Source organism: Bison bison, unplaced genomic scaffold (genome assembly GCF_000754665.1).
Source record: "Bison bison bison isolate TAMUID 2011002044 unplaced genomic scaffold, Bison_UMD1.0 scf7180017864332, whole genome shotgun sequence".
NCBI classification, from domain to species: Eukaryota; Metazoa; Chordata; class Mammalia; order Artiodactyla; family Bovidae; genus Bison; species Bison bison.
The window spans coordinates 42128-52849 of record NW_011494904.1 but is presented as its reverse complement, the minus strand read 5'-3'; positions in this window follow the sequence as shown (position 1 = coordinate 52849).

Genomic DNA, 10722 nt, shown 5'->3' with positions numbered 1-10722 from the left:
GAAGTCCTACAGACTCTTACCTATAAATATGAGCTTATTTGAAAATAGGGTCTTTATAAATGTAATCAAGATGAGGTAGTATTCAACTAAGTTTTGCCCTAATCCTATATGATTGGTGATCCTTATAAAAAGAAGAAAAAGAGACACAGACACATAGAGAGGAGGTGGCAAATGTGATCATAGTGGCGGCAATAGTAAAGTGGCCAAAGAACACCAAGAATTGAAAGGCATCACTAGAAGATAGCAAGAGACAGGGAAGAATTCTAACCATTCTCAGAGAAAATCTAGTCCTGACTAAACTGTCAGCAGGGCCATATTTCAGGCTTTCAGCCTCTAAAACTGTAAGACCGATATATTTCTATTGTTTTATCCACTCAGTTTATGGTACTTTGCTAAGGGTGTCAAATGAGATCTACATTGTATAATGCAGGTCATCAGCATAGACAGACACCATACAAAGGGCAACCCATACAAAAGTGGTATATTAAACACATTTTAAATACTGCCATCAGCTGATACTCCAACAAAATTTCATATGGTAATAGGCCTCTGTAACAAATCACTGTTTTTGGCCCAGAGGGTGTAGACCCAAAAAACACCTGCAAAAAGTGGAAGTGAAATCCAGAATGGGTACATGTTCCACCACTAAGAATTTTCATGCATTTCTTTCAGTAGTATAGAAAAACTAGAAATTAATATTGAATTATCATTTTCACATCATTTACAGTATACTACATGTATAAATGCCTTAGTTGCTTTTATGGTAAAGTGTATATCAGGCTTCTTTTTTAGTTATATGGGTTTAGACACTATCTAGAGTAAAAACAATATAGTTATATTACAATATGTTAAGGAATAGAAACTTTCCAAGTATTAAAAAAACAGTCTGCACAAATTGTGTAGCCAATTTGTGTGTTGCTAAGATTTTGCAGTCGATAATATGGGTGAACTGATGTAAATAGCAGGCTGTAGAGAATATTTCTTGGCAATTTTTTTTTTTTTTTGCATTTCAGTGTTTCATATTACACTATATATTAGTTCTGCTTCTAGAAAATGTAGAAGCAGAACACATTCACAAGTGCAAAATATATAAAGCCAATTCATGGAATTAAATGGACAAAATAGAATTCTGTGTTATTCTGTAGGTGCAGTGAAAATTAGGACTCAGTAAATATGGAGAACTTAAAGAAAGCTTCATATCTTTAAATTTTCATAATTTTCTACTCAAGAATGTGAGTGTACTAAGTCACTTCAGTTGTGTGTGACTCTTGGTGATTCCATGGACTGTAGCCCTCCAGGTCCTCTGTCCACAGGAATTTTAAGGCAAGAATACTGGAGTGGGTTGTCATGACCTCCTCCAGGGGATTTTCCCTACTCAGATATCAAACCAGCATCTCTTATGTCTCCTGCACTGGCAGGTGGATCTTTTCCTTTTGGGAAGCCCCACTCAAGAATGACATTTGCTAATTAAAACTGACATTGCTCATATATTCATCAGCCTGATTAGGTCTATACCATGTAAAAGTAGGTTATGAGTAGATTGATTACTAATCCACCACTAAGAAGAAACTGAAGAGATATTTGCCCTTCTTCTCCCTGACATATTTAATGTACGCAAATTGTGGAATGTAACCATATATTGTACACACAGATAACTATATCAATTAATTAACTTTGAAAAGTTTTTTTATTATGGTTACAGGTTTCCCTGATGGCTCAGACAATGAAGAATCCACCTGCAATGCAGAGGGTTCAGTCCCTGAGTCAAGAAGACCCCCTGGAGTAGGAAATGCCTACCCACTCCAGTATTCTTGCCTGGAGAATTCCATGGACAGAGGAGCATGACAAGCTACAGTCCATGGGGTTGCAGAGTGGGACATGACTGAGCTACTAACACTTTCACTTTCCTTTCACTTTTAGTAGACAAATGTGCTCACTGTTTTTAAAGTTAACAATGGAGTACTAAAATATGTAAGATTTTGCCATTGATTATTTTCCTTTTTTCTAATTCCCTAATCCACTTGACTCAAAAGTAAAATGATCATCAAAGAATCACGGAGTACCCCCAAGGACTTAGCAATATACTAGGTGTTTGATCATTGAAAACTATAAAGAATATGCTTAGTTTTCATTCTATTGAAATGTTGAGTGGTCCGTTAGGCAGAAACAAGTAATTCATCCATCAGAATCGTCCATGCTAAGTAATCACCCTTGGCAGTTTATATGTTGAACATGAGAGCACTCGTGAAAATATATGCACTGGATGATTGGAAGCTGACTTCTCTGTTATTCCAAAAGTCTACTCTTCAGTAAAGAGCTGTAGGTCAACCTTAAATTACTTGTTGTGCTATATGTAGCATAGGCTTTAAATAATTCTGACCCTCATTATATCTACAGAAAGGTATCTCAAGGGTTTTGATTTATAGCATGAAGCTACTAAAACCCTATATAACATGTCACTAATCTGAAATTTGAATTGTTAAAGAAAGAGACTATAAAGACATTAGTGATATTTACAAAATTTGAAAATTCTAATTCGCATAGTAATGAATAATTACATAGAAACAAATCCATAATATACCCTTTACTTTATCATATCTTATGTAACTAAAAGCAACTTGATGTTTAGTTATACTAATGAGTGAGATTTCACCTGAAAATAAAATAACTAGACTTAATGATAGCCTTTATACATCTTCCTGACTAAATTTTTCTAGTATTTATAAGTGTAAATATTAATAAACCTATACAATTAATAAAACACTTTTACAGTTATATGAAATAATTTATAATAATACACGAATTCCAATCTATACTTAACTTGGAATTAAAAATTCCAATTAATATTAATTCCAATTAATACAAAAATATTCCAATTCCATAAAAGTGAATGCTACATATTAAAATATAAGTAAATACTAACTAAATACTAAAAGTGAATAATTTATATTGAGTTTAGCACATTCCTCACAAAAGATACTGCTGTTGACCCTATTAACAATAGCTGTTATTATAATGAATATTTTCCTCTATGTTTGAAAACACTTCAAAGACAGAGATTAGTATGACATAGATAAATTGTAAAAGAAATATATATGTTTAAAAAAGGGGAAAACAAGTTAAGGAATGAAAATGAATATAAAACCAAAACAAAGTAAAGGTCAGTTTAGTGAAATAGATGAGCACTTTGTTGCATGTGATTTGAATTAAAAAAAAAAAAGGCAGGAAAATTTGACTTGTAGTTATTTGGGGAGAGGTTAATAATTAGTTGTTCTGTTTGTCTCTTCAAACAAAATCAAATATTAAATAGACTGACATAGAATTCATTTATAGATCTATATATCACTGCTCTATATAAGCCTCTAATTTATATATATTTAATATATGTTACAAAATCTCAAATTATTGTTATTAAGATCATAATTAATTGCATCTTTCCATGGCTAAGTAAAGAAAGAAAAATGAGTTAAATGAGGGAAACACTTCAGCTCTTATGCCACTAATTAGTGATTGTCTTTATTGATTAAATATATGTAGCTATTTTAAACTATTATTTTATAAACATGAGAATCATTTCTTCAAGCACTAATTCATTTACTTATTTATTTATTCAATAAAGAAACCTACTGATTATTGAGTATTTCCATGTGTCATACAGTTGGAATGCAAGCTCGCTGAGGGAAAGAATTTTTGTTTTGTAACCTTAGAAAAGTGTCAGACACATGCAAGTATTTGATAGATATGTGTTGTTAGTGAATGAATGCTAGAATCCTAGGTGCTTGGATGTAATGATGAATAGATCATATAATGATGAATAGATCATATACAGTGGGCTTCCTGGGTATCACAGATACAAGAGATGCAGGTTCGATCTCTGGGTCAGGACAATCTCCTGGAGTAAGAAATGACAACCCGTTCTAGAATATTTGCATGGAAAATTCCATGGACAGAGGAGCCTGGAGACCCATGCAGTTGCAAAGTGTTAGATACAACTTAACACACACACACACACACACATCATACAGCACAGCCAATGGCTTTCCAGTGTTTCTAATGCCATGAGTGAAGTTAACAGCTGTTTGAAATTACTGTTATGTGTTATTGCAAAGTTCATAGCCATCACCCAAAAGCACAGAATATGTTTGTTCATCAATTTTAAAAATAAAAGAAACTAGATGGAAAATGCTAAATATCAGGGACAAGAAAATGGAATTGCAAGAATGATCAGATTTTAAATGAGTGGTTTCTTTCCAAGAAGTCCCTTAATGTCTATGCAAAAATAAATGGATCTCCAGGGCTCCTGCCCTCTTTTTATACTGCCTCTGCATTAACAAGGCATCTCTATACAAATATGCAGGTATGGGCAATTTAAGAAAAATCTTAACTGTAAAAATGGAGTTAAGGACAGATTAGCTGTTTATTCACCCCAAAAAAGATCCTCTAGGGAAAGATCAGGAATGATTCAATATCCCAGAAGAAAATTCAATGTTAAGTATATCAGCTGTTTAAAGGTATTCTAGTAATCAGATACTAGATACACAGTTTAGTGTGTTTATTCAAAACTTAGAAGGAATTGTGGAGAAATTCAAAATAGTCAATTACATTAAAATATAGAACACATAAAATCAAAGAAACGGGAAGGTTTTTTATTTTTTTAATGAAGTGTCAAGGAGGTGGTAATTACAAGCAAGTGTTTTATAATGATTATGTTGCAGACTATGTGCTGTGCTTAGTCGTTCAGCTGTGTCCAACTCTTTGTGACCCCAAGGACTGTAGCCTGCCAGATTTCTCTGTCCATGAGGATTCTCCAGGGAAGAATACTGGAGTCGGCCGACATGCCCTCCTCCAGGGGGTCTTCCCAACCCAGGGATCGAATCCAGGTCTCCCACACTGCAGGCAGATTCTTTACCAACTGAGCCACCAGAGAAGCCCATTGCAGATTATTGGAAGAAGTAATTGTCTATTTCTATGAAAGAAAATTTAAAAAAAAAAAGAGGCAGAGATACAATATGCATTACAATTAATTTATTAAGCCTTTAAAAAAGTCTTCATAGGGAAGGTTTTAAAACATTTAGAAGTGACTTATTTTGAAAAGTGACAACATCCCGTTGAAGGATACTTGTGAATCATATACATTTTCTTCTTCCAGGTATGTATATAATTTTCCCCAAATAGAGGAAAAGACCTGCTGAATCACCATAGATCCTTTCTAAACTTTACCATCTTAATCCTCCCACCATTAATTAATTACCCTCAATTAACTAAATACACTCACTGTTTCTCTTTTACTTATTCTACTGTGTATGTTGTTGAATACTATATGTTTGGTAAGTTGCTTCAATATTTAAATGAAATAGTAAGCAGTAGTATCAGTATCGGAGAACGCAACGGCACCCCACTCCAGTACTCTTGCCTGGAAAATCCCATGGATGGAGGAGCCTGGTGGGCTGCAGTCCATGGGGTCGCTAAGAGTCGGACATGACTGAGTGACTTCACTTTCACTTTTCACTTTCATGCATTGGAGAAGGAAATGGCAACCCACTCCATTGTTCTTGCCTTGAGAATCCCAGGGACAGGGGAGCCTGGTGGGCTGCCGTCTATGGGGTCGCACAGAGTCGGACACGACTGAAGCGACTTAGCAGCAGCAGCAGCAGCAGCAGCAGCAGCAGCATTATCAGTATAGTAACTCATATAGGATACCCAGGAATTGAGTAGTATTAAAATGGATCATTAGAACACATACATTTTGAATTTCCATTTTAAAATTCTTTATTTCTGAAGTCTGTTGCTGTAGTTTAGTCACTAAGTTGCACTCGACTCTTTGCGACCCTCTGGACTGTAACACGCTATGCATCTCTGTCCATGGGATTTCCAGGCAAGAATACTAGTGCGGGTTTCCACTTCCTTCTCCAGGGAAGTTTCCCGATCCAGGAATTGAACTTGTGTCTCTTGCATTGGCAGGAGGATTCTTTACCACAGAGTCACCTGGGAAGCCCTTCTAGGTTTTGGGATAATTTATTGGCTTTTAAATACTAATCATAAGAATTAAAAGTCAATTTAGATTTTAAAATGAGTAATTCTTAGTCTCTGATTCCATAGTTATGTTCAGATAACATATATGGAGGAACATTTTAGGAAAGTATGCTGGACAGCATTGTGGGCAGAGAAGGAAACAGACCCACACAGAGCATTAATGATTTGCATGTTAATTGAGCTGTTTGAGAGCTCTCCTTCAAAGTTGCAAATCAGAGAAAGGTATATAGATCATCTAGATTCTTACTAAATGAAAAGAAGATGTGATATGAAAACATGAGGGTAGAGATGTGTAAGCAGGTTTCCTATGATTAATCATCCAAAGTAAACTTTATTATTTAAGAGCTATTGGAAAATAAAGAAGTTGATTGTTTTCCCCTAACAATGTGGATTAGATTTACATGGTGTCATAAATATTGACAGCATTATGTTAGTCAAGCATTCTGATTTGTCTTGCTTCCTGAGAATTCCATAAAAATGAAGATTGTATAAACATTTTTAGGGTGAATGCTCCAAGAGTTTGAAATAACGGGACCAGTGACTCTATGACTATTAAGTTGTTTTCATGCTGTTAAATCCTTTGCCTAAGGGTGGGAACTGAGGTACACAAGGTTGTTTCACCACCTCTTACTACAACTCTTTCCCCCACAATTTATAAAATTAATAGTTTGGACTATTTTTTCACCTTCTGTAAAGGATAAGGCTAATGCATGAATATGTTAAATGCTTTTTTTTTTTTTTTTTTGAATTCTAGCTAAAACTGTGAAGCTGAAGACAATAGGAATTGAATACACACCCTTCCTAAAAATTGTTTTTCAAATAAATCCATGCCAGTATTTATGTAACGAGTAACTGCTGCTGCTGCTGCTAAGTCACTTCAGTCATGTCCGACTCTGTGCAACCCCAGAGATGGCAGCCCACCAGGCTCCCCTGTCCCTGGGATTCTCCAGGCAAGAACACTGGAGTGGGTTGCCATTTCCTTCTCCAATGCATGAAAGTGAAAAGTGAAAGGGAAGTCGCTCAGTCATGTCCGACCCTCAGCGACCCCATGGACTGCAGCCTTCCAGGCTCCTCCATCCATGGGATTTTCCAAGCAAGAGTACTGGAATGGGGTGCCATTGCCTTCTCCAGTAATGACTAGCACAACTGGTCAAAAATCCAATTTCAGAAGAATTATATGATGGAACTAAAAGAGATCCTTTCAAGCGAATTTTTAGAGTAGAGATGGGGATTTCTTGCAGGAGGGTAAGGCTGACCTCTCCCTGCCTGTCAGGATTTTGACCATCCCATGGCATTGCAACCCCAAAGTTTTGCAGCAGACAATCCTTATAGCAGACTGATGTGGGCTCAGTAGGGATTGGCGAACAGGTGAACATAGAAACTGATGCCTGCTCTCTTTTGCTAGAAGTTTAAGACAGGGGTGTGGCTGAAGAAATCAAGACAAAAGTGCTATGAGGGAGACAGAAATTTTCCCACTTGCTAAAGCAAAGATGCGTGAGATCTTGTGGAACTATCAAAGCCATCAACTTATCTTGAGATTTTTTTGACTGTACAGGACAAGTAATCTAGGAAATAAGAAAATTCACCTTAGAGTCAGAAGGAGAGTGGAAGTTAGAAGGCAAAAGGGAAGTGCTTCTCCTGTGAGGGAGAGAGTTATTGTAGTATGATTACAACTGAGGGTGGATCTCTGCAGTCCACAATGGCGCCCATAGAAGAACCAGATTTTGGATGCAGCATGATATCAGTTATTATCAGCTAACATGAAATTAGAAACAGTCCTAAATGTATAAATACTTAAATACACTTGGTTCTAATCCACCAGTTAGTTATTTTTAACCATGGTCTATGCTCATTTCTTGGCTTCCCTGGTGACTGAAACAGTAAAGAATCCGTGTGTAATGCAGAATACCTGGATTCAATCCCTGGGTCTAGAAGATCCCCTGGAGAAGGGAATGGCAACCAACTCCAATATTCTTGCCTGGAGAATCCTATGAACAGAGGAGCCTGTTGGGCTATACTCCATGGAGTCGCAAAGAGTTGGACATGTTTGAGCAACTAACACTATACTATATACTCATTTCCAAATTATATATTTTAGAAAGAACTATAGAAAACCATGCTTCATAACTGACAATGGAAAAAATATGGTGATGGGAAAGAGATCGACACATAATGGAAGGAGGGACGTGATTAATGTACTCAGATATTTAAAATATTCTTATATGGAAGATAGATCATTTTCTAAGTTCAAAACAATGAGTAAAAGATAAATGGGTGAAGATTTTGTATGACTATAAATAAGATATCTAGTAGGAAAAAAATGTCTGTTAAGGAATAACCTGTCACACACAAAAAATTTTTTTTCCTATCACTGGAATTATTCAAACCAAAATTAAATTGTCATGGATGGAATTGGAAGAATGTAATTGACCACATGACCTTTAAAACATTTATGTTAGTTTTCCAAGGATGTTCTAGCTTTCTTTTCATTTTCAAAAGGATTCTTATAATAAAATAAAAATACGGCCACAGTATTCAAAAGATTCTTTCCAAATCTAAAAGTCCGAGAATCTATTTTTCGAATAAAGTTATTCACTCTCTTTGAATTTCATTTTTCCTTTCATACTCGTTAGCATTTGTCTTACATATTGCGGCGCTCCCATGTTGGGTGCACATATATTTATAATTGTTATATCTTCTTCTTGGATTGATCCTTTGATCATTATGTAGTGACCATCTTTGTCTCTTTTCACAGCCTTTGTTTTAAAGTCTATTTTATCTGATATAAGTATTGCTACTCCTGCTTTCTTTTGATCCCTATTTGCATGGAAAATTTTTTCCAGCCCTTCACTTTCAGTCTGTATGTGTCCCCTGTTTTGAGGTGGGTCTCTTGTAGATAACATATGTAGGGGTCTTGTTTTTGTATCCATTCAGCCAGTCTTTGTCTTTTGGTTGGGGCATTCAACCCATTTACGTTTAAGGTAATTATTGATAAGTATGATCCCATTGCCATTTACTTTATTGTTTTGGGTTCGAGTTTATACCCGTTTTTGTGTTTCCTGTCTAGAGAATATCCTTTAGTATTTGTTGGAGAGCTGGTTTGGTGGTGCTGAATTCTCTGAGCTTTTGCTTGTCTGAGAAGCTTTTGATTTCTCCTTCATATTTGAATGAGATCCTTGCTGGGTACAATAATCTGGGCTGTAGGTTATTTTCTTTCATCACTTTAAGTATGTCTTGCCATTCCCTCCTGTCTTGAAGAGTTTCTATTGAAAGATCAGCTGTTATCCTTATGGGAATTCCCTTGTGTGTTATTTGTTGTTTTTCCCTTGCTGCTTTTAATATTTGTTCTTTGTGTTTGATCTTTGTTAATTTGATTAATATGTGTCTTGGGGTGTTTTGCCTTGGATTTATCCTGTTTGGGACTCTCTGGGTTTCTTGGACTTGGGTGATTATTTCCTTCCCCATTTTAGGGAAGTTTTCAACTATTATCTGTTCAAGTATTTTCTCATGGTCTTTCTTTTTGTCTTCTTCTTCTGGGACCCCTATGATTTGAATGTTGTAGTGTTTAATATTGTCCTGGAGGTCTCTGAGATTATCCTCATTTCTTTTAATTCGTTTTTCTTTTATCCTCTCTGATTCATTTATTTCTACCATCTATCTTCTAATTCACTAATCCTATCTTCTGCCTCTGTTATTCTACTATTTGTTGCCTCCAGAGTGTTTTTAATTTCATTTATTGCATTATTCATTATATATTGACTCTCTTTTATTTCTTCTAGGTCCTTGTTAAACCTTTTTGCATCTTCTCAATCTTTGTCTCCAGGCTATTTATCTGTGATTCCATTCTGATTTCAAGATTTTGGATCAATTTCACTATCATTATTCGGAATTCTTTATCAGGTAGATTCCCTATCTCTTCCTCTTTAGTTTGGTTTGGTGGGCATTTATCCTGTTCCTTTATCTGCTGGGTATTCCTCTGTCTCTTCATCTTGTTTAAATTGCTAAGTTTGGGGTGTCCTTTCTGTATTCTGGCAGTTTGTGGAGTTCTCTTTATTGTGGCGTTTCCTCGCTGTGTGTGGGAATAACACAATAATAGTGGGAGACTTTAATACCCCACTCACACCTATGGATAGATCAACTAAACAGAAAATTAACAAGGAAACACAAACGTTAAATGATACAATAGACCAGTTAGACCTAATTGATATCTATAGGACATTTCATCCCAAAACAATGAATTTCACCTTTTTCTCAAGCGCACATGGAACCTTCTCCAGGATAGTTCACCTCCTGGGCCATAAAGCTAGCCTTGGTAAATTCAAAAAAATAGAAATCATTCCAAGCATCTTTTCTGACCACAATGCAGTAAGATTAGATCTCAATTACAGGAGAAAAACTAATAAAAATTCCAACATATGGAGGCTGAACAACACGCTGCTGAATAACCAACAAATCACAGAAGAAATCAAAAAAGAAATCAAAATTTGCATAGAAATGAATGAAAATGAAAACACAACAACCCAAAACCTATGGGACACTTTAAAAGCAGTCCTAAGGGGAAAGTTCATAGCAATACAGGCATACCTCAAGAAACAAGAAAAAAGTCAAATAAATAACCTAACCCTACACCTAAAGCAACTAGAAAAGGAAGAAATGAAGAACCCCAGGGTTAGTAGAAGGAAAGAAATC